Genomic DNA, 26,054 nt, shown 5'->3' with positions numbered 1-26,054 from the left:
GCCAATCAGTTACCTGCGCCTGCATAGTTATGGCCATTATGTGCAGTGAACTATAGCCAGTTGGCAGAAGTTAATCTAGAGGGAAGAAGTCTCAATATCAACAAAATGTGTTTCTGGTTAGATAATAAAATGTTGGTGGAGCTGATCACCTGGCACTCTGCCAGTTAGAGTCTGGTTCACACCTGCTTCATGTATTTATTTTATGTTGTTTCCAGCTTGTATACTGTCATATTTAGGAAAAACAAATGGCTTCAACTATCTTTGTGCCAGTGATGATGCTTTGATTTAGTTCATAAATTCCAGGGAAAATGCTAGATTTTTTTTCACATAATGAAGACTATTTTTCCAAGACATGCACTGAAATTAGGAACTTGCCAATTTTTCAACACAAGTGCCTCTGTGAAGATGTTTAGAATTCTTTTATATGTTGTAGTCTAAGTATGGCTCAGTGGATTAGGACATTGACGTTCAGCAAGTCTGATATAGCAATGAACCCAGATTATAAACACAAGAGATAGAACTCTTATGGTTCTTTATATCAAAATATTTAAAAATAAGTTTAAAATTCATAAAATAGCTAATATATTTCTCAAATACAATGATTTACTTTTTAAAGGCTTTCAAAATACAAAGCCACAAGTAGCTTATTAATAGGTGTCATATAACAGTACACAATATCTTGTCATTTTTCATAAAATGTATGAATGAATGGGATCTAGAACATTCTAAACATAATGTTGGATATTTGGCAATTTTTCATGGGTCCGATTATTTCTAATTTTTAAAGTAAAAATTTGCAATTTTCTTCAAGAAATTTAGAACAAAAGCATTAAAGTGAAAACCTTAGTTCTAGCAGCGAAAAAGACATCTGACAATAGATGATAGATACTCCATGACTTATTTTTCTGTGTTTGCCATATTCACATTCTTAGATCTTTGACTTGCCTGCATTAAAAGATCACCTGGTCTATGCTAGAATTTTGTGTTGAAATCTGTTACATGAAACATGATGTGTCACTTAAGGTGTCTCAGGCTCACCTAAATCATGACATTTTAAGGGGTGATTTTAAAATGAAATGAATAGTGTTTTCAAAACAGATTCTCAAGGGTGAAGAGTTACTGATGTAAGAGGAACAATACCCATTCTTAATCATTGAGGAAAGACATATTGAATCTACATTGAGATCTTATATTCTCAGCCACAAGGTTATCATCAAGAAAATGAGAGCCAACACAAGGCTGCATAGACAAATTTAACTGTTATGTACTGTGCTGGGAATATTAATTGGTCGAACTGCTATCAGGGTTTCCTCTAAAATAAAAGCTAAAATAATAGAATTGGAAAGAAATTTACATATTATTTCAAACTTTGTATAGAATGTGTCAAAGATAGCATATAATACAGACATAACTCTGTTTCCTGTAGTGCTACCCATGACAGTCAATGCAGGAATCTGTTTATGCACTCTTTAAAAGATGACTGAATGAAGAAGATATACTACACATATATATGGCCATGAAAATAAAATCATGATGCTTTCCATAAAAGGATGAGAATGGTAATCATAATGTTAATGAATATAATTGAAACACAGAATCACAAATATTGCATGATTTTGTAGATGTGCAGTCTATAAACAACCCAAAATATGATATCTGGACATCTAAAAATATACTATTGGATGCTGACAGGTAGCATATTTTTTTAAAAAAATTAGAGAATTTGTTAATGTTTATTTTGATAAAAACTTATCTCAAAAAGTCAGTCAGGGTTCTATTACCATCTAATGGTGTATTTTAAATCAAGAATGAATAAAAAATAACTAAGTATATGAAGATCAATTAAAATTTCTCTATGTCTTGGTTTGTTATTTTCTGATATTTAATTCTAATTTACATTTTTAGTTTAGTCAAAACACCTTTTTAAAAAGTTCTTTAATAATGTTCCATCTATTGTTGGTTATTTTTACATTTCTATGTTAGTCAAAACATCTTTTTAAAAAGTTCTTTAATAATGTTTCCACTATTGTTGGTTCTTGCTACCTTGGTATAAATTCATATTTCTTTTTTTTTACACCAGGCTGGCCTCGAACTCTCAGAGATCCGCCTGCCTCTGCCTCTCGAATGCTGAGATTAAAGGCGTGTGCCACCACCGCCCGGCATAAATTCATATTTCTATACTTGATGGGATGTTTGTCAGAATAATGCTGTTTTGTTACTTTTTTTTCAATAACATAGTTTGAATTCTGTTATACTTTGAACATTTCTTTTCCTCTAAGGATTGTCATCTTCTAAAGATTTTTGAAGATTGTATAAGGTTAGTGTTTATACACAGTCCTATTCCACGGATTGTGCTATCTATTTTTACATTTATTTATTATTACTATAGAACTTCATACAGGAGTATCTTTCTATTCCACAATCTCCTCTCCCAACTCTTTCTGTTATTCTAATTTTTCTTTCTACTTTATAACATCATCATTAACTAATATTGTTTCACTTGCTTTGTCTATTCTTTATAGTTTGTACTATCATATGAAATTTATATTTATAAAGAATGACATTAGAATTTTGTTAGTACGGCATGAAATGTAAATTATGCAATTTTAATTTTATTGATCCATAAACATCAATGTTCTTTCATTTTTCTAGTGCTTTCTTTGATTTTACTCTGATTCAGGGACCATGATCTCTCTTTAGCATTATCTTCATTTACTTCCTACATTAAAAGTTAATTTTGACTTATAAAAAAACTACAGATCTTTGTACCTTTATTTTGTGTATATGTACATATATACATATATGTTGTATATGTATATATGCATGTTTGTGTGTGTGCACATATATTTAGAAATTTATCAATCCTAAGACTATTCTGGTTGATTTTTAAGCATCTACTAATTATAGAATTGTAACTTCTATAAACAGAAACAATTTGACTCCCTCAAATATATTCCATGTCATCTTCTTTGATTATTTGGTATAAATGAGATGTCAAACACCATTATAATAAACATTAGTTTGAGTGAAATATCCTTTTCCTAGCCTAGATTTTGGGAGATATGTAATCATGTTTTTCCCTCAGGCTGTAGTGTTGACTAGATATTTGTCACATAAAGCCTTTATTGTACTGAAATCAAATCAGACATTGGTTGGTTAGTCCCACAGGCTTTTTGGCACCATTGCCATTGCAGTGGGCATGTTAGTTTCTTATACATATTTTTTGTTTTCCTCTTTCTCCTTTTTTGTGAATACTTTTGCAATGGGTATATACTACATATGTCTGTTTAATATAATAGTTTATTCTTTGTGTGCACACTTAAAAGTGAGATTCCTTAATCACATGGTAGTGGTCTTTTTGATACTTTTGAGAAATATCATCTGAGTTCTTATTACAATAACTGCATCTACTTACACTCCCATGACCCATACATAAGTATTCTATTCCCTATATCCTTACCAGAAATTGCACTCTCTTCTTTTGTTCAACCAAAATCTTTAAAGATGTATAAAGGGCAATATCATTGGAATTTTGATTTTAGTTTCCTATAAAAAAAATAATTATTATGGTGAACAAAGTTTCGCATACCTATGGATCATGTACATCTCCTTTGAGAAATATCATTTTATGTGTTTGCCTATTTTAACAAGATTATATTTTTCTATCATAATATATGATTTTTATTTTGTAAATATTAACCACAAATAGATTGTGATTCACAGATATATTTTTCTACCTCAGCTCAGCAGGTTGTCTTTTCACTGCATTGGTTAAATTTTTATTGTACCCTTATTTGATTTAAATTAATCTTAACCTTTGCTTTTGCTCACTGTGAGGTTGGCATCATATTTAAACATACATCAAGAAGATTCATGTGATTGGGACTTTATCTCATACTTTTTCCTAGAGATTTCGTATCATGTCTTAGACTTATTCTTTTGCATATTTTGAGTTGACATCTGTGCAAGGTTAAAAAATATAATGCATTTTCTCTCATGTGATCTCATATAAGTATACAGTTATCAAATCTAAGCTCTGATGTTAACTCTGGATTATCTCTTCCTGTCTAAGATCTATGCATTCATTTATTTGTATCCACACTTTTGTGAAAACGGCTCCCCTTTTCACCTTATTCAAACCTGAATGATATATTCAGCACTGGTCTTATTGGTCTTGCTCAGTTTTGTTTCTGTCATGACTTCAGTTATTTGGAATATATTTTAGTTCCACAGATTTTAAGATTCCTTTGCTTCTTTTTTTGAAAAATGCCACTAGAATTTTAATGAAGACTGCATTATACCTAACAATTCAGGTAAATCAAACATTTTATGTCACAAGAAAGAGGACCTTTTCATTTAGAATTATCTTTTCAGTGTCTTTTTTTATTTTTTTTATTTATTTTACATATCAACCCTTCCTTTTCTTCCACTGCTCCCCCAAAGTTCCTCCCACCCTACTCTCCATCCAAACCCAGAAAAGGTAAGGCCTCCCGTTGGGAGTTAAGCCTTGGCACATCAATTGAGATAGGACCAAACCCCAACCTCTGCTTCAAGGCTAATCAAGGCATCCCACAATAGGGAATGGGCTCCAAAATGTCAGCTCAAGTACCAGGGATAGATACCTGTCCCACTGTCAAAGGTCCTTCAAGCAGATCAAACTGTCATCCACATGAAGAGGGCATGGGATAAAATAAATCTCTATTCTTTGGTGATTTTTTTTCCTCTGCATACAAAACTGTAATCCCTGTGTTAAATGTATTCCTATGTATGTACTAATTGCAACAGGTATTAACTATGTAAACCTAGGCCCGGGATTAGAATGTGAGCAAGGGTTTGGAAAGAAGAAATAGAAGGTAAAAAACATGATATTTATGTTAATATATATATATATATATATATATATTACATATCAACCACAGTTCCTCCTCCCTCCCCTCTATCTGCTCTCCCAAACTCCTTCCCACTCTACTCCCCATCCACTCCCCAGAAAAGGTAAGGCCTCCCATTATATATAATCAAAGTATATTGATAACTTTCAATATTAATGTATGCAAACAAAACTTACCATGCAACTTCTCTAATTTGTTCATTTGTAATAACAGTTTTGAGCTGAGTCTGGATTTTCTGTGCATGCAATTAGATTTGAATTCTGTACTTTCACATTTGAGTCTGCTTTCTTTTTTTAACCTAAAATTGCAGCGCACTGCGTCCCCATGTCTGTGTTCTGTGCGCTGGCACCCAGTTCGCGAGCTTCGGGCAAGGGGGCTGGAGGTTAAAATACACAGACACACACAGACAGAGAGACAGCGACACGGGCCATCCTTGAATTCCCCAAGAATGCCCCCTTTATTGTGTTCAGGGGCAGATTATATAGAGATAGCCACGCCCCAGCCAAACCCACCAGAAACCACTCTCCTGCCATCAGGAACTCCTGAAGGTCTCCTGCTCAGAGCAGATGTAGGCACTCAGATCAGAGGAAAACAAGAAATTCAGGATCTGGGGTCTCACTGCTCCCGACATAAAATGACACATGACTTTTATTTATTTGCTTTTGTTTATTATGGTTATGTGTGTGTGTGTGTGTGTGTGTGTGTGTGTGTGCATTTTTGCTTGTGCATATGTGTGTTCATGTGTATGTATGCTAAGTGTGGGATAAACAGTCTTCACCAAGGAAAAGCACACCCATATGTTACAACAGCAAATAGTCAGCCTTGAAAAACATACATATCATTACTGAGCAGGTTATATTTAGTAATGTGTGTAAGTCCATACACATGTTTTGTATGTAACAACAGCTGATGAAAAAGAGGCCATGAATTTGAAAGAGAGCAAGTATATGGTAGAGTCTAGATGGAAGAAAGAGAGAGGAGACAGAATATTTTTATATTTTAATTTCAAAAAGTCAAAGAAATGATTTTAAAAAGTGGAGTTCACTGTTTACCACACACTGAACTTGAGAGAAATGTGTATAGTTGTGGATTATGTGTTAGGTCGATAAAAATCTACCACATAGAATGCAAATACTTTTAGAATACAAATACTTTTAGACTACAAAGCTTTACAACTAACACATAATTAAGACCACTGAATGGAATAAAACCAAATGCAGATCAAACATGTACATATTTTCATCGTTCATTTTTCATCTTCATTCATCCTAGAGAGTCTTTTGTTCAGATAAACATGTATAGGGAGGAGACAAGCTGAAAAATACAGAACTCTGGGAAATTATTTTTCTAAAAGATTGCTCACCCCTGTAGTAGTGCACTTTTCCCCCCAAAGTCCACCTATCCTGCTGAATCATTTTCTTTTACAATGGGCAATGGTTTAGGTAAAGTTCTCACTAATCACAAACTGACTCTGGGTATTTGTGTTACAACTCTCAGACCTCCTTCCTAACAGGCACATAACATTAAATAAATCCTCTATTGCTCACGCCTGTGAAGCTGTTATAATTAAATCACAGCTTGGGTCTTAGCTCACGTTTCATACAGAATTTTACTTGGCTGACATAAATGAATTCAAATGACCAAGAAGTTATTTTTACAAGTGTGCTTCAGAAGGAACAAAAATTTATCCTTGTGTTTTTCCTATCTCAGAGAAAACAGTTTCTAAAAGTTGAGTTTGCCTTTGTGTACTGCTTTCCTCATTGATTATTGTGTTTTATTAAGCAATCCAGTAGAAGTCTTCTCATTTATAAAGGTTATCTGAGTGAGCATTAATGTAGAACATTCGACATGTGCTGAACGTGTTAATAACCGTTATCACTGACACAGCATTTTTAAAAGCTGTAAAATACAGGACACAGAGAAACTGATTAGTCACCATGACAGAATAGACATTTGATAATTACTTTTCTTTGCATAAATTAAAAAATCAATTAGATGGATGTATAGAGATCAATGTTATTTAGTTTAGGAAAACAAAGACGTAGAACACAATCTTGCTGGTTATTGCCTCTTAAATTTCTTCAAGCATGTAAGCATGGGAGAGGAGGTTTAGGAAGCCATGTAATAAAGGTCATCTGATGCCCCGATTGCCTTATGCTTCTTTTTAGATGATCGATGCTATCAAATCAAATTCATAGTGAAAAAGGTGCATTGGACCACTGCGATATTTTATAAGTAAAATTTTAAAATTGCTTTCTGACAATAAACAGAGAAAGAAAATATCTCATTGTGCCCTTCTCTTTTCTCTTGCCTATAATTTAATATTGTTTCCCCTGGTTTTGTGGTTGTTTGCAAAATGTCAAAGCCAGAATTTGATATTATGTTTGAGATCAAGAATGCCACACAGAAGGATATGAAGTGTGTTTGAAAGCACTTGATGCAGACTAATTTGATAAGTTTTTTTGTTTGTTTGAGAAGCTCAACAGAATGCTATACACTTTTATGGGATACATTTTTAAATATCGTTCCTAAAATATTACATGTATTTTTACTTTAAGGAAGAAGATTAAATAATAAGGAACGATACTGTTTTGGTGTTTAGTACTCTATGATTCAAATCCAAGTTCTGAATCAGTTTTGAGTTTGTACTCATTGCTGATATGAGACTAGTACAATACATTTAGGAAAGTGTGTGTGTATAATTATACAGAAAATATTGAAGATACAAACAACTTTGATGGTGACAGTATTATAACATTATAATAACATCAAATTTAATTAGTAGGTTAGGAACAGGGATATGTTTTCACTTTTGATATTATTTCACTCATTTGTTGCAATCTCTCTTATTTCTTTATTAAATATATATTTTTTTGTTTAAAAAATTCTCTTTTCAGTCATAGTGACAAATGTCCCAGCTTGTGATGCTGAGGCAGGGTGATCTCTAAGATTTCAGGTCAGCCTTGTCTACTTAGTGAGTCCCAGAACAGCCAGAACTAAATAAGGAGATCCTGTTTTAAAACAACAGAAAATAATAGTAGTAATAATAATAATCTCTTCTGAGAAGCACCCCCATAATTTTTGACCACTGAGGTTCATTTTATATACTGTCTTGTTACAAAAGGTGACAGAGCTATACATATTTGTTTAATTTAATACTAATTTTCTATTTGTCCTAGTGAATATTGCACTGATACCTGACTATTAATAGACGAAAGTATCTTGTAAAAAGGAATGAGTCTACTTCTGTTTAATATTATCTTTTGATGCAATTTTTTTAGGAAGAGCAGATGAGTTTGCTAATTTAGTTATAAAGTATAAACAGAACAACATAGGTCAATGCCCAAGGATTAACACAACCTAATGAAACAGAGAAATATACCAGCTAGAGTGGGAGCAACAGAGGCACAGAAAAATGGTGTCAAATTCTCAGAGTCCTTAGTGTTGCTTTAATCATCTGTGTCCCCATGTCTTTTCATGGAGACAATATTTGAAACTCATATTTGTCTCCTAGAATATTGTGGATTATATAACTCCTTGCTTTCACTCATTCATGAAAACACAGTTAATTATTCCTTCATTTTGATTATAGTCAAGGTGCTAGTTCTGGAACACAAAAAGACTGGAAATAACACTGACAAAAATTGTATTATAGTATGAGTAAAGAATATTGGAGAGACTAATGCCTCAAAAGTATATATGTATATTAGAACTATATGTAATGATAGTAATATTCATAATGTTTTCAATCAGGTGTTTATAATCTGAATAACAACACCAAACACATAAAAAGATAACGATACATACATTAAAATAGGAATATTATAAAATGGATAAAAGTAAATTCTCACCCTCTTGTTTCCTTCTACTTCCAGTAATTTTTGATTATTTTACCCATGACCATCTGATCCCTCATGTTTCCAGTCCCACCCACTCCCAATATTTCTGGTAACTTCATGTAATCTATGGCGGCAACCATAGCAAAGACTCCTAATAATGGGGGACAAGGAGTCTTAACCGGTCATCTTCTACAACCAGGCATGGCCTCAATAGAAGGATTGGAACACCAACCAATTCACAAAACCTTTGACCTTCAGTTTGTCTTGCCTGCAGAGTGTTCTGGGACCTGATCCTAGAAAAATTGTTAACAAAGACAGCGAAGAGATTTCACCAAGCAAATGATGGGAGCATATGAAGAATCTCACATCCAAATATTATGAGGAGTGCTGGGCGTCCTATGGAGCAATGGAAGGATGGGTCAGAGAGGTCAGAATGGTAAGGGACTCAAGGATAACACAGCCCAAAGAATCAACTGAAAGGGATTCATGAGGGCACATAGATATCTGGGAGTCAATAGGGGTCTGATCTAGATACTCCCATATCTCAGTAGTTTTGTGTTCTTGTGAAATTCCTAACAGTAGGAATTGGGAGAGGTTAGGTATAGGCTATCTTTGACTCTTTTGCTTAATTGTGGAACCCTTTTTCTACTACTGGGTTGCCTTTTCCAACATTGATGTGATGGTATATGCCTGGTCTTATTGTAAAATTCTATGCCACATATGGTCGATGTCCCTGGAACAACTTATCTTCTTTGAAAAGAGGTAGAGAGATGAATGTGGGAGTGAGGGGAAGATGGGTGAAAGATATTGGGGAAGTGAAAGGAGGGGAAATGGCAATTGGGTCATAATATATGACAGAAGAATAAAAACAGAAAAACCTATCATATCAAAAAAATAAAAGAAATAATTTTAAACAAGAAAATTCTTTGCTACTTAAAAATAGGAATGGACAGAAAAATTACACAGAGACATACATTATGACTTTAAGACCAATTAAAAAAAATCAATTGGAAGCCATTGACATTTTTCTGAGAGGTGTTGTTTATGGGTACATACTAGTAGTGAAGTGTAGGATTATACTATTCAGTTTGTATGATTCATATATAATTACATTTGCAGAATAAGTATATTTTCAAGAGGAAAGTAGAGGAGACATATGCAGCCATTAGAAAACCAATGCCTAACAATAAACATTTTTATTTAATATTCCCACCTGGCTTAGTTTCAAATGATTTGTGCCAACAAAGTAGATGTTAGTAGGAACATAAAGAATATTGCCACAATTAAATTTAACCTCCATTATAGTTTTCAATATTATCCTCTAATGAATATCATTCTCAATGCCGAGCAAAGTCAGAGTTCTAATTTTCACGCACTGTTAAGATTTCCTTAGAGATTTGAAACATTGGGTTGAACACCACATAGTAGGAAAACAAAACAGAACAATAAAAATAAAACAACCCAATCAAGCAACAGCAAAATCACTGGGACTTTTACAATTGAGCACTGACCTGCACATTGTTACTCCCACATATCCCCACACCCTCCAAATGCCATGGAAGGTGAACTGTGAGAAGCCAGCTTTCACTACTTAGAGAGAATCATTTGGATCACAAAGGGAATCTAATTTGAGCCCAGTTCTTGAGATTCAGGAGTCTGGTATTGCTGTAAAGTCTATGCCTTTAATTCACATTCTTACAGATATTATCTAAGTCAACACAAGACATTGTCTTGAGAACTTCTGTGCTAGAAGACCCTAGAAGTTTGTTTTACTAATTATAGTAATGGTAGAGTTAGAAGCAGTTCGCACTGTTCAATTTCCCTATCATCAGCAGTTCAGAATATCTATACAATTCTCAGCCAGACTGCCCATAAAGAATGCTAAAGAAAAAGCAGAGGGCAGGAATTGAAAGAATGTGTCATACTTCATTCTGACAGATTCTGACTGCAATTTGACAGACATACTTATCTATCTAGGTCTTTGAAAGTAGCACAGGTATTTATCTCCACAAAACTTCAATAACAGACACAAACCATAACCTTTGTGAGATGCCCTTGGGGACATAGAAATATAAGAGCACACTTTCTCATTGTTCATAAGGAAGGACATTATTTGGAAATATCACTAAGGCTAATATTGATGTACAGTGGAGTTTCTAAAAAAATCTCTCTGTATTTCTAATTTGTAAATGTAACCGCTCAAACAACAAGGTCATTCTAGCACAAACAATGCTACACATAGCAATAAGGAGGACTTAAAATTATTTTATAAAAATTACCACATGAGACTTCATCTATCAATTAATTATTGTTATGAATAGCTGTAAATAAAGGTAAGATTATCAATTTATCTCTTTTGGATACAGTGACTTAGGAACATTTTTATGTTATTTAATTATTATATTTTTTACCTTTCTTAATGAAATTTTTGTTATTGTTGATAAATTTGAAGGAAATTATCATATGTGATTATTCTTTTTATTTAGTGTCATAAACTCAGAAGATTGTCATCCATCTTGACATAAAATTTCATGAAAACCATAGAATGTTTCTTCAGTTGTGTGCTCACTGATTAGCTCACTGTCTTCAGTAGCTAGTAGTAAATCTATGGTCATACAGGTGGTTCTGATTAAGCCCTGTGGGTCTCACACAGGGATGTGAGTAGGGAAAAGAACTTGTAAAGACAAAAGGATATGTTTGTAAGAAGACAACGAAAAAGGTAGGGATGAGAGTAATCTGTATTTGAAATTGTTAAAAAAAACAATATTACTGAAAGGTAAAATTTGAAAGTTTGCATTCCTTGGTTCTTATCATTATTTTTAATATCATTGTTTCCACATTATGTCTTTTGTTTAACAGGATAAGTTTAAATAATAGTCTTTGCTAGTGAATGCAGTTATCAAGTTAGCAATTAACCTAGAATGGTAGACACTAATTATGTGATCATCAGAAGTGGTTATTGAAAAGGAACTAACAGAGAGAGTAAGTAGAAAGAAATAGTAAGACATTAAAGAATCTAAAAATGAAAGAGAAAGTATGCAGTTACTGTACAATCAAGAGAAAACCAAATGACTGGTAGGAGAAAAGTAACAGGAATGTTTGGAAACAATTTAATGATCCAGGAACACAACCCGTTTGTTACTTCAGAAGTAGAAATCCTATCCTTTGTTCCATTGTAACATCTTTATTTGATCTAACACCTTGCAGCAAATTCTGCAAAGTCCCAAGAGTAAGTTGCTAATCTTAAAATCAGTCCGACATAAGCATTTAAATTTGCTATTGAGGTCTGAAGTAATGGCAGTTTTGGCTTACCTCCTAATTTTACCATATGTCAACCTGGTGGAAATCTTTAGTCAGAACAAATACTTATTTCTATGAAAGTAGTAGATTAGATATAAAGCAGACAAATTTTTTTCTCTGCCTCAATTTTTAGCATGTTTTTAAATCTTGTCAATGACTATATCGTGTAAACTATGAACCAGATGTAGACACAGGATCAAGGTATGCACCACAAGAAATAGGTATGCTGTCTTCAGAATACTTCTCACTCTGCATCTTTATTTTACTGAATGCCTCTTAGGACCTTAAAAATACACATTGAAATTTCTGATTGCCACATGTCACTATATGAAATTTGATTGCTTTTTGAGCAATCACCTCGTTTGATCTTCTTGTGAGACCCCTAACAATAGCAGCAGAGGCTGTATTTTACACTGTTACCTGCTTTTGGGACCCTTTCCTTCTGCTCGGTTGCCTCTTCCGGGCTTAATAGGAGAGGCGAAACCTAGTCATACTGCAATTTTTTATGCCATGCCTGGATGATATACATGGAAGGCCTGCATTTATTTGAAAGAAAAGGAGGAGGAAAGGATGTGGGGCAGTTTGGGGAGGGACTGGGAGAAGAAGAAGAGAGGAAATTGTGATTAAGCTGGAAAAAAGTCGACTAATTATTTAATTAAAAAAGAAATTACTTCATTTATTTAAATAACATCTGATATATGATTTAAAATTAGCCATATATGGCTTAATTTAACTGGCTATCATTATAAGCATTCAGCCAATATATAGAGAAGTAACTTGATTTCTTTAAAAAGTTAAGAAAAAGCACATCAAGGGATGAAATGAATTAGAGGATCCCCTTTCCACTTCCTACCCCAGAGATAACACTAACAGTTCAAGCTATATTTGTACAAAGGACCCCATATTCATTGCATACTTAAAGAAAGAAATATGGGTACTGGAGAGCTGATACTGTTTCTGCTCATCAAAGTGGGATAGCAGATTTCAAGTTTGTTTCTTTGTAGATTTGCTGGTACAAAGGCTCACATATCTGTTGTAAGTGCCGCTATTACGATATGAAACCAAAAAGATTTAGTCTCAATATATAGGCTTAAGTTTATCCTCAAGGTAAGTCATATTTCATTTGTTTATACGTACGTATTAAACCTCAGATAGCTTTGTGTCAACGTCCACTATTTTCCCTACATTGATTGTTTTCCATTGCATCTCTGCAGAGAAGTTACATTTAATCAAAACTAAAAGGCATGATTGATTCAATCAACCTGCTCTGTCTGTATGGGGCACTTTGATCAAAGTGAGATTTTTCAGATTTAATTAAACCCAGCAGTCGTGGCTACTTTCAGTTTAGAGTCTACATAGAGGCCTACCTGTGCACTTGATTTCTTCTCCCCACCTTTATTGAACTTACTGTTTTTAATTTGTTTAGCCTCATTTAATCCTGTATAGAAAACATGTTTCAGTTTTTACTTATGAGGTACAAAATGTCTATAATTTACCAGCAGTGTTTCACATCTTCAAACAAGTTATTCGCCCATGTTAAGAATTTGTCTAGAAATTTGAAAGTTGTTAACAATGTATATCGTTAAAATTAATATAGACAATTTTTATATTGAAGACCAAGTATCGGTCTTTTTATCTGAATCTAAGTCTCTACTAATTGCTCCTGTAAGTAAATATAATTCTTCTGGTCTGAAAGTAGATATTATCAGCTTAATGTTACCAATGAAAAAAACCAAAGCTTTATAAGTATGCACAAATGGAACCTGTTATTTGGTCCAATGTTGTTTGTATGCATGTATTCAGGTCGACCCTTTGGCAAAAGAGGACCAATTGCTGTATTTTTAGTGGGGAAGAACACCTCCCCAGCTCCTCACTTTTCTTAGTTGCCTATAGTTCTTTGTGTAGGATTAAGACATTATGGGCATTTCCTCGTCTAATTTGGCATGATCATTGGGTGGCATTTCTGTTCTGTTGACACAATAACAATTAGTGAAAAGAGATGTCAAGAATTTAAAAGAGAGTAGGGAGGGTCAGGGTTATAGAAAAGATTTGGAAGGAGGAAAGGTAATGGATAAACGTAATTAAATTTTAATTTAAATATCAAATATAACAAAAAACTTGTAGTAAATGCTTCTAGGGAATAAAATTGAAGGTAAAAACAACCACAAAATGTTGTCTTAGACTTAACACAATTGCACATTTTATGACATGACGTTTTAAAACATTATTGTTTCAATTTACACTAAATATTTTAGCAGGGTGGTAGGGGCACATGCCTTTAATCCAAGCACTCAGAGGCCGAAGTCGGAGGGTCTCTGAGATAGAGCCTGCCTGGTCTGAAAAGCAAGATCTAAAACAGCCAGGGGTAAACAGAGTATCCCTGTTTCCAAAAACCACAATGCATAAACAATAAATAAATAAATAAAGTTATGTATTGTGTTGTTAAATAAATTTAAATGTACCTCCAATGTTTTGTTTTAAATAATTATTTAGAATAATTGCAAGTAAAAATGATGTTTTATTCAATGAGAAATGTAATGATAAATGTTCACTGGGCACTAGGAAAAACTGTACATAAAATGCTAAATAAGCATTTTTCTAATGAATTTTTAAGTATTCAAATAAAAAGCGTTCTTATATTGATTTTGAACTTTTAAAAAATAATACTGACAGAGTTCAAATAACTGTAACTGTATTTTCATATTTAATTTTTTAGATTTTAAAAATTTATTTTTATTTTAAATCATGTGTAAGTTTATATCTGTGTAGTTTTATGCATATTGAGCGCGTGTTCAAAAATCTTAGTTACCAATGCATATGAATTCTCTAGAAAGTATAAAAATAGTTTCCATGCACTGGGAATTTAGTTTTATAGTTATTTGCACTGCTAAAAATCTCTGTCTCCCAATACAGATATATAAAATTTATGATTTTCACATTCATGAATTGTAGGAGTGGATGGTATCAATTTAATATATACATACATTCCTAATATATATGAACTTGCATGTGAGAGTGTTTAAATATAAATTCAAGCATTCTGTTTTTCCAAAATTTATACTATTTTAAAGAAAATGATTAAGAAGTAAGTATTAAGTGGTAATAGAAATGATTTGATTGAGATGACATCACATAAAAATATCTATAATGATAAAGCTAATCAGGAAGCAGACTCTAAGAATGACAATTTTATAACCTTTGAGAGGGAAGAGAAAATGGGTGGTTGAAAACAAGTGACAGGATACAAGGCCATTGTCCCACAGCATCTCTCTTCATAAGAGCCTGCACATGTGAACAAGGAAGATGTGCCCATCGGCTTATACGTTTACAGTATGGAGTATTTATTATTCAGTTGCTAAGAAACACATCATTATGAAATTAAGAGATAAATACATATAGCTGAAAGCAATTATTCTCAGGAAAGTCATCCAGATTCTGAAGAAAAATTAAAATTTTTTCTCATTTCTTTATGTTAACTTACAATCCTCAGGTATACATTTGAGTATTCCTAGACATCAGGAAATTGTGGTTTTCACATTGGGCTTTCATGAAAAACGAGACCACGGTGGTAGTTAAAGACTAATAACAGAATAGGAATGTTTAATTTGGGTAAGGCTTGGAAGGATATGGTAGAGAAGGAAATATGGAGGGGTAACTAAAACCAAAGACATTTGAAAAAATATGGAAAACTACTATGCCTCCTAGAATATACACATCTATAAACAAAGTTTGGCTAACATTACCATGTAAGGGGGCATCAAAGCCCCTAATACATACCCTATAAAAATCCAACTAACCAATCAAAAGCCCTATGGCTAGGAATAGCACAGTTTCAGAGCTGTTATTCAGTAAGGTCTCATTGACTTCTATTACCAATGATTGCCTATAAACTCCCCCCCCCCCCCAGAAATTGACAAAATGACCTTATTGCTAAAGACACCAAATACTTGAGTAAAAAGAAATGGAGAAATAAAACTGGTATTCAAGTAGGATACTCAACTCCATCAGCTCACTTTTATCATGCTGGACAGTAGTATGAATATCACCAGAAGAAGCAAGCAGCCATCATTCTTAAGTAGCAGTGAGTCTGATAGCTACAATAACTATAGACATAGCAACACAAGACAACTGGTAAAATAGTGTCACCAGCATCATGGAATTAGGCAGTCACTGTTTGATTGTTCTTTTCCAAAAAGTGGAAATCATACCTAACACTGTTATTAGAGCCAACTCTCTGTGCATAGACTGGACTTTTGTCCTAAGTGATAGACTACTGCTACTATTCTGAAAAATGCCATGATGTTAAAATAATTTCTAATAGCCTACCTTCATAAACATAGATTACTGCATCTCTCAACATTCACCTTAAGAGAGACACATTTTAAGCATTAGATTAATCATCAACATAGTGATATGTAGTGGTCAAGGTTAAGATCACGAGAAACTGTGGAGTGCTAAGTCCTAAATGTGACATATATATCACATCTCCTCATCCTTACTCTCAAGAGTGATCACTGAAGAGCAAATGCAAGGATTGTAAGAGGCATGTGCAGTAGATGATGACTACAAGAAATCAATGATTTCTGGGCACAGCAGAAAAGTTGTACATATGGTCTCACAACAGTTGTTGACAGTAAGCTTAAAACCTGAACGATTTCAAGACAGCCAAAATTTGGCCATGAAGAGGGGAGTTGGACGTGGAGTGTACCCATAGCTGTGGAGTTATTGCTGATTGATACCTTCTGGGAAAAGAGGAACTGGTTTTGTTTAGGGATTTGACTACTAGTATGTCCACCATGCTCTAGCGGAAGTACAAACATCTGAGTATATGGACACCACACATTGGACTTGTTGGGTTTTAAAAATGAAAACTGAGTACAAATAGTGCAATGAATAGTTAAGAGTGGCTAAATCAGGAAGGAGTTGGTAAATCTGATGCAAGTACATTGTACAGTTTTCAAAGATTACAAGTAATTTAAAAAAGAGAAGCACATGCAAATGAGTGTAAAATGGATCTGGAGAAATAGGAGAAAACCCATGAGATTTCTCTTTTTTTCTTCACTGAATCTAGTAAAATAAATATGTGCTGATGTGATTTATTAGCATGTAGTTAAAGCAAAATCTGTATTATATGTAATTACTCTCATTTATACTCCAAATTATCCTCTTAATCACATGTTAGTAAGATTACCTACTTGCCACAGAGAACAGAAAGCAAACCTGAGTTTTCAATTTTGCTATGTATTGACCTTCTCTAAAATCATTATCACTGTCCAGCAATAAGCACCTCCTGTTAAGATAATGAATGTTTAATCCATGTTTTGCCCAAAATTTGCTACAGGTTAAAAGGTTACCATAAAAATACTTCATAGAAAATAATTCATTGAAATTTAGAAATCAACTACAAAGGAGAAAAACATGAGTGAAATTCAATTTCTTGCTATCATTTTTAGGTGATTTTTGTTTGTTTGTTTCTATGTTTATCCCTAAGCCAGCATCTCTCGTCTGAGTTTTGAGTTGCAATAATTTAAGCAAAATATGAAGATAAACTAAGGTTAATAAAAGTTCCATTTTGAAAGCTGAACAAATTCTCAGCGTATAATTAGTGGGCATTGCATTGTTTTAGCAACACACTAATGTCTAAGCACTATCTATGCTCTAGTAACCAGAAGAGTCTATATGTTGATAATGTGATAATGTGCAAACACTTACACAACGTATGAATTAATTCTTTCTAATAACTTTGCAAAATTTCTTTCTTTCTTTTCTTTTTTTCCCCTTTTTTCAGTTAGGTTTGTGATAATGTAGGAGATAAAAAAGAAAATGTAGCTAGACTTGTTTTCATGATATAAGAAGAAATCATCACTACAGCACTGAAGCTGCATTTCCATATCTCATTTGATATAAATAATATAATGCTGGCTGCAAGGTATGTTACTTATTTCTAGATTTATAGTGTTCAGCACACAGAATCCATTGTTAAGCTTTTAGGAGGTAAATGTAACACTGCATAAAATATTGCAAATAATATTCCCTATATTATCCTCGTCCCTAAATACTGAAGAAAATAAATATAAGAGCACAAGTTTGTTCTGTTATTTCGAATAAGTAACAAGCACATGTACATGTTTGTTGGGCCTCTTATGAGGCCCAGGTGTGAGGCCAGTGTAACTTCCTGAGCCTAGCATGGAGACCTGTCTTTTGCCATGACTTCAATTTGTGAGTGTCTCAGCACATCCTGACCTAGACCCACCTCTGACCAGCCACCGCTAGCATGGCAGAATATTATCGGCCCTTGCTATGCCTCAACCAATCCCAAGCTTCTCCACCCTCATCACAACCCTATAAAAGTTCCTGCCTGATATCAGTAAATGAAATCCTGCTTCGACAGACTCCCGACTCAGTGCCTATGCTTCTCCCAAGTGGCCCAGGAGAAGGCTGGGTTATTCGACAATCCATTCTGCTCAGCCCCAGGGAGAGTAAGACGGGTCCAGCTCTGCCCTCACTCCTTCTGCCAGACAACCAGGCACACATATAGAGAGCACTGACTATACCAAAGTGCTATGATGTGAACTGCAACATAGTAAAGAGAATGAAATGTACATGATACGTTTTCTATTTCTAACTCTCAAATGCAAATCATGTGTGGATAAATGGCTGTTAGGCAGTGGTTAAAAAAGCAAAGTGTTTATGGCTATGTGTACAGAGGCTTGTTCAAGTTCAAGCCACAAAAAAATTGCTCTCCCCAGAATAATACTATGTGTGTATGCGTGAAACCCACCCTTGAGGTGATAGGAAAAGGTGGCGGCTGGGAAAAGAGAATCAATTTTCTTGAAGGGAAAGGTCCTAGTTTATCTACTAATTTCTTCCAGTAAATAGTCAAATAGTCAAGAATATATAGGTAACTCTAAATATACTCAATGAGCTTTCATTTTTAAATGAGTAAAAACTGGGGTGGATGTGGATAAAAATGGGTGAGATGAATATGACCAAATTAAAATGTTTGAAATTCTCAAATAATATTTTGTTTAAAAAGATAAATAACACATTTCTCAACAGAGAAGGCATGTTTGTTGAGGATATAAACAACTGGAAAAGTATTTCAAAAACAGAAAACATAGTTAAGTGTTTAGTTACATACCACAAACTTAAAATACAAAATAGATTTAATTTTTATTGTTTTGTTTTTGTGGAGAACTGTGTTCATACAATTAATACTTACCCATAAACAATGGTACAGATTTTCTCTACCTAAAATTTTGCAAAAATAAATTCAGCCATAGAAACGTATGTTATATAATTGGATTCACACATTTTTATTCTTTATTCCATAAAGAAGGGTCAAAGTGAAAGAAAAATAAAGAAAATTTAAACATCAGGTCCAAGAAATAATTACAATTGCTGTATAATGCAAACAAGTTTTTATAAATTAAGATAAAAGTGTAAGAATTTTTGTCATTGTGAAAGAACTAATTGTTGAAGAGTTTGTGTATGTGAACTCTAAGATCAAAAACAAATCTAAATAAAGTCATAATTTTATTCATGATCTGTTCTGAAGATTTGAATTAAATAACTGATGTGTATAAAAATCAAAGGCAAAGACACACTTTTAAAGATAGATTTCCACCTTCTTAAATTAGAGAAACAGTCACGTACATGTGTACATTCTCAAATGGGTAACTATTAATCTACTGCCAAATAACACTTGAGAAATGAAAACCACTCAAGAATACCCTAGGCCTGGATATAAAGGATGCAGTAGTGCTGGAGAAAAAGAGAAGGGGAATGTAGTATTGGGGTATCACATTATTTATTGCTACTATGATTGTTGAAAACACATCCTAGGAGGGAAGAATGAAGAGAAATATAGAAGAGGCATTGTTGATCAAAAGAATTGGCTCACCTACTTATAGAAGAAAAGACATCAATGAACTGCTTACAAGCTGGAGAAACAGAAGTCACTGGTGCAACTTATGTCAGTCAGAAAGTGGGAGAGTGGGGAACATTGACGTTCAAGGGCAGAAGATGAATGTATTAAATAAAAAGCAAAGAAAATAATCCATATGCAATCTACATTTTTCTCTCTATTCAGGATTGTAGTGGCTAGTGATGTGTGCCCACATTTGCAAGGTTGAATCTTTTTCAATAAGTCTACCAATTCAAATGATAGCTTCCAATAAATAAATAAATAATCTTGAAGTCTACTCCAAAGCACTGTTGCTTCAGCTATCTGGGTAATATTTAGTCTGCTTATTTTGATATTCTAGTTGGGTTCAGATACCATTAAGTGAATGTAGATTTACTTCCTTGGTCATCTGTATCCTAATTTCTGATCCTTGTGTTCAATAGTTTTTCTGCCCTGGCTTCTCCTCAAAGAATATAAGTCTAAGAGTCGTAGAAATTGAAGAGACAAAAAAGCAAGACTAAACATATTGAAAAGTGAAGAGGATAGAACCTGTGAAAAAATATTAAAACTTAGAAAAAGAAAAATTATAGGAAAACAGAATAAACATGAAAGAAACTAGCATGGTGATGACATGGGTAGAATAACAAATTTATATAATTATAAAAAAAGAAAAGAAGAATATGAAATATATTTGAACACTTTGTGTTTTATTCCTTAAGGAAGAATTTTATCTATTTACATTTTAGATCATGAATACTATTAAAAGTATATTTAAAAAGTAAGTTTGAAAAATCCAAGGACACCTGGGATGCTAATGTATTGTCCCTGAACCTCAAAGAGTCACATGCCAGGAATTTTGAAACATTAACAACTTGTCTTATCATCCTTCTGTGCTATAATTAATTGTATTAATATTTAGGACTAAATATTTTCATTTTTAATAATAATAATGAAATATATTTAATATATATGGAGATATACTACATAGTAGTATATTGTAAATTATAGATACTAGGTAGTTATAGGCACAATATATAAAGTGATAGCTATTATAGCATATAAATACATACACATTTTATAAAATATGGACGGAATGAGGTCAATTGATATATAAAATGGTTAAAAGGACAGTTTGTGAATAAACATTTTTTTTCATGCTTAACCAATAAAATTTCTTCTTTTAGTGGTGTAAAATATATATTATTGCCAGTGATAAACTTGATTCTCTGGCACATTTTTCAGTCTTGTTTGTGTTGAGTAGGATACTGTGCAACCAACTATAAACATACAAGGTGCTTGTTTACTTTTTGTTAATTTTAAATTGGTTACTGAAAACTGAATTGCTATGATCTAACCTAATCTTGTAATACTTACAACAGAAAAATCTCATTTCTTTTTTGCTTTTTTACACTTTACTCTCATCACAGAAACATTGATTTTATATGCTATAAAGAAACCAAGCCATCTGGGGATGACTGATTTCATCTCATGCTAAAACCCAGAGCCAACTCACAATGACATTTCGTCTTCACTGTGACCTGTTCTCTTTTTCTTTCTCAATGCCATAAAAATCAAAAGCAACACTGAAATTGCCTTCTTTGTGCTTTCCTGCTTGCAGATTTTGTACTGTCCATACAGTGACCTTGGCATTCAAAAGGGAGTCCAACACTTTGAGAAAACTTTGCTGCTGATATAGCTTGCTATGTTTTTAGTCCCGTGCATTGCAGATGGCATCGAGCTAATTGAAAGACTCCACAGGATCACTTTTTTATGTATACTGAATTAAATTAATGGCCCATTCCAATAATCAGAGTGAGCATACTTTGTTTCCAGAAGTTTTCAAGAGTACTTTGCTGATTGTCAGTAACCATACACATGCAAACAATGCATTTCAGAGGTCACAACTTGAACTTAATGCAGAAGTGTAATTTACCTCTTGTTACTTGTCATTTGAACTGTGGAGAAAGGAAATTAGTAACTTTTTATTTATTAATCTACAGTATCAAGAAAAATACAGACATCCAAAATAGTCCAGAAAACTATTATAAAAATTAATTTTTAAGTTTCAAGGACCAAAGTATTTGGGTTTTGTTTAATGATATAGCAACTTTTCTCAAAGGAGATCTTATTAGGCAGACACTCTACCGAGTTTGGTGACATGGTGCCAACAGCGAAAGTGTTTGCAGTTATGGTACAGCTTTCATTTCATTCACTCATGTATATTAAGTTCACCTGGACAATGCCTGCATTTATCAGGGACAAAAGTAAAAACAAAGTAGAAGAAAACAGACAAAGTAATACTAAAAGCAATTTCTGAGCAACTTAAGTTCACAACAGTAGTTTTATCTTCATCTAAGAATTACTTTTGCCAAGTGGTAATAAATAGCTGACATCGACAAGCCGAAATAATGAAAGAAATGCAGGTTAAAGGATCATTGGTGACATGATATAACATGATTTCCTATGAATTGCTTCCTATCAAAACCGTATCCATATAATTTGATTATAACTTTAAGTATTAATATCTATGCCTAATTTATGAAGTGATTGTGAAAATCTAAAGAAATTTCAATAACATGTAATATGGAAATGTCAGAGTCATGGCAGAGAAATATATATGCCAGGATAACTTTTGACTTAAGTTCAAGGCTCTTCCACCAGAAATGAGTGTTCAAAATCAGACTAATACATTCCCATGAAAGAAGCATAAAATTTCAAATTAATATACAAAAGGAAGAGATAAACACAGGAATGAAAAAGAAACAATTTTAGTAATCCTTGGGAAATGAGATAAAGACAAGGTGTTAGGCGATAGAGTCTTAGAGAAGGGATATAAATAAATATTGTGGCCACTTTTATTGTAGATAGCAGTAGATTGTCAATTACAGCAAGAAATTGAGCATCCACAAGATATGTCTTAGTCAGTGTTCTATTGCTGTGAAGAGATTTCATGACCATAGCAACTCTTATAAAAGAAAACATTTAATTGAGGCTTGATTACATTCAGAGGTTTCATCCATTATCAAGGCCTCAGGCAGGCAGATATGGTGCAGGAGAGGGATCTGAGAGCTCTACATCTTTTTTGGCAGCCTGGAAAGAGAGAGAGAGAGAGAGAGAGAGAGAGAGAGAGAGAGAGAGAACCAATAGGCTTCAATTGGACTTCTGAAAACTCAAAGCACACCTCCAACGATATACTTTTTCCAGCTAGGCCACAACTACCATAAAAAGAAGACATCTACTTCAGTAAGGCCACAACTACACCCAAAAGATCACATCTGCTCCAACAAGGCCATACTTCCTAATTCCATTCCCTAAACATTTAAATATATGAACCTGTGGGACTATAATTCAAACTATCACACCACATGATCTAGTACATCTTCACAGATTCTAAAATTTTTAATACTTATTTTCATTTCTCGGTCACGTGAACTAGAAAGCAAAAGCAAAAATTATCTCATAAATATAGAAACATCTGTATGATGTCTAATTACCAAAAAGATAATGTAGAATTTGTTTTGTATTTTATCATCTACCATGAGTTCTGGTTCATCCAAAGAACACCAGTAAGCAAACTAAACTCTGATTTCAGGAGAGGGGTTTGTTAAGCAAAAGAAACTTCGAGGAGTGTCTGAAAATGAATGGGTATTTGTATATTCTGCATGTATTGGTGCCATGAGAATTCCCATGCAAAATCTGAACAAAAATAAGTTTCTGGTAGAGATGTGGCACAGAATATGATTAACATTTTTTTTAACAAGAATTGAAATTCAAAGCCACCTCCACTCATACACACTAAGAAGTTTTAGCATATTTAACAAAAATGATAATTTTAAAGAGGTTTAAAAAATAAAAAGGAATGAGGAGCTAGCTGTAAGTAAGTGTACGTAACTGTGCTACCAATCTTGCCCATAATTTCGGAAACTGAAGAATGTTTAAATGATTCTTAGTATAAGGTTCAACATCCCTAGAGTTCTGTCTGTCAAAGTTTTCTAAGTATATTTACTTATGTTCTGCTCAGAAGAAGGCTGAATCATACACCACACTCATCCTGATAACTTATAGATGTTGGTAATATAAATATCTTTGTCATGTTGTAAGACTTTCTTTCCCAAACCTCTGTTTTAGTTTTATAGTTTGCAATGCTAATAAAGATCTTTTTTGAAAAAGTAAACCTATCACAGACATGCCAAAGTCCAGAGTAACAAGACTCTACCTTAAAAAATCTTTTCATAAGAAGTTTGTTCTAAACAGAATATTTATCATTATACTAAGAAGAATTTAAAATTATTAGAGAAGTCAAAAAATACTTTTTAATAATATCTTTGAAATCTGTGTACATAAGTTTTGGAAGTTAGGATTTTATGCAAAGGTATGCATATATACACATCTACTAAAACTTTACTAGCTTTTAAAATGAAAGTGTTATTTTTCTAACAATCTGACAACCCATATAAATTCCAAACTGTTTTCATGGTGCTTTTCCATTATTTTGTTTGTTACTTGCTAATTACTTTTCTTGCCCAATTTCATTTGCAGTTTGAATAAATAAACTGTTACTTTCTGCCTGCGGGTTGCTAGACGAATAGTCAATATGTAGCTGTAATAAAATCATAAATTTCTTTGAAAAGGCAATTCCAGCTTATACTTCCACAGAGGGCTTTTCAATTTCTACTGCTAGAGAAGTAACTTTATGCAGCCTACAAAGTTTTATGCTCATGTATGAAGTTTGGATTCACAGAGATGAAATCAAATGATTGGTTTTTACATTATAACATTCTAAAGAATAATTTGCATAAAATAAAGCATACCTTTATTCATGCTTTTTGATTAATATGCATCCCAATATCAGGGAAAGTGATATTTGGAGTTTGAATGACTATTTAATGGCAATCAATAGTGCCTAACCTAGACACCGAGAAACCTGCTTAATTCTGACTAATTTTCTATCAGGTTCTCAACTTTGTTCTGTTTTATTTTTATTATGTAGATTTAGTCATTTATTTTACAGCTGGACTGCAGTTTCCCTTACCCCCTTTCTCCCATTTACTCCCCCCAACTTTCCTCTGCCCTCCCCCACCAATCTGCTCACCCTCTGTTTCTTGTTCATAAGGTCACAGGATTCCCATGGGTATTAAAAAGCATGTATATAGGATTGAGGTAGGACTAAGCACCCCCCTTGTATTTTGGCTGGGAAAGGATACACAGTATAAATAATAGGTTCCCAAAAGTCTTTTATTTTTATTCCAATGCTACATTAAACTACCATACGTGTTCATTCTGTGTCAAACATCAACCTCGGTGTGTTCTTAATTAAAAACTGAGTGAGATTTAACAATCCCACCTGCATTTGTATTGCATTTGTTTACATTAGAAAAATAAGGATGCAAAATTTTATTTCCAACTTTGTAAAATATACTCAATAAAAATTTAACATAAAAATTAAGATTACTTAAAAGGTTGGGGAGAAGGGGAGATGGGAAGAGAGAAGGGAGAAGGGTAGGATTGGGGAGAGCTTGGGCCAATAGGATGATTGAGATGGAGGAAGGATGGATATTTGGGAGCAGGGAAGTAGATATCTTAACTAAGGGAGCCATTTTAGGGTTGGCGAGAGACTTGGCTCTTAGAGGGGTTTTACTCAGGAGATACAGTCTTTTACTCCTTCCTATTTAGATCCATGTATGTCTCTTTGATGTTTAGGTTCTCTAGGATTGTGGATTATAAGCTGGTTTTTCTTTACTTTATGTCTAAAAGCCACTTATGAGTGAATACATATTAATTTTTTTTCTTTCTAGGTCTGGGTTACCTCACTCAAATTTCAAGATGTGATTTTTTTTCTGCTGTGTAAATATACCACATGTTCTTTACCAGTTCTTAGGTATGGGGGCATTTAGGTTGTTTCCAGGTTCTGGCTATGACAGATAATGCTGCTATGAACGTAGCTGAGCACATGTCCTTGTGGCACGATTGAGTATCTTTTGAGTATATACCCAAAAGTGGTATTGCTTGATCTTGAGGTAGATTGTTTTCTAAATTTCTGAGAAATCATGATACTAATTTGCAAAGTGGCTATAAACGTTTGCACTCCCACAAGCGATGGAAGAGTATTCCCTCTACCCC

This window comes from Microtus pennsylvanicus, chromosome 7, assembly GCF_037038515.1.
Source record: "Microtus pennsylvanicus isolate mMicPen1 chromosome 7, mMicPen1.hap1, whole genome shotgun sequence".
NCBI lineage: Eukaryota > Metazoa > Chordata > Mammalia > Rodentia > Cricetidae > Microtus > Microtus pennsylvanicus.
Note: the sequence above shows the minus strand (reverse complement) of the source record.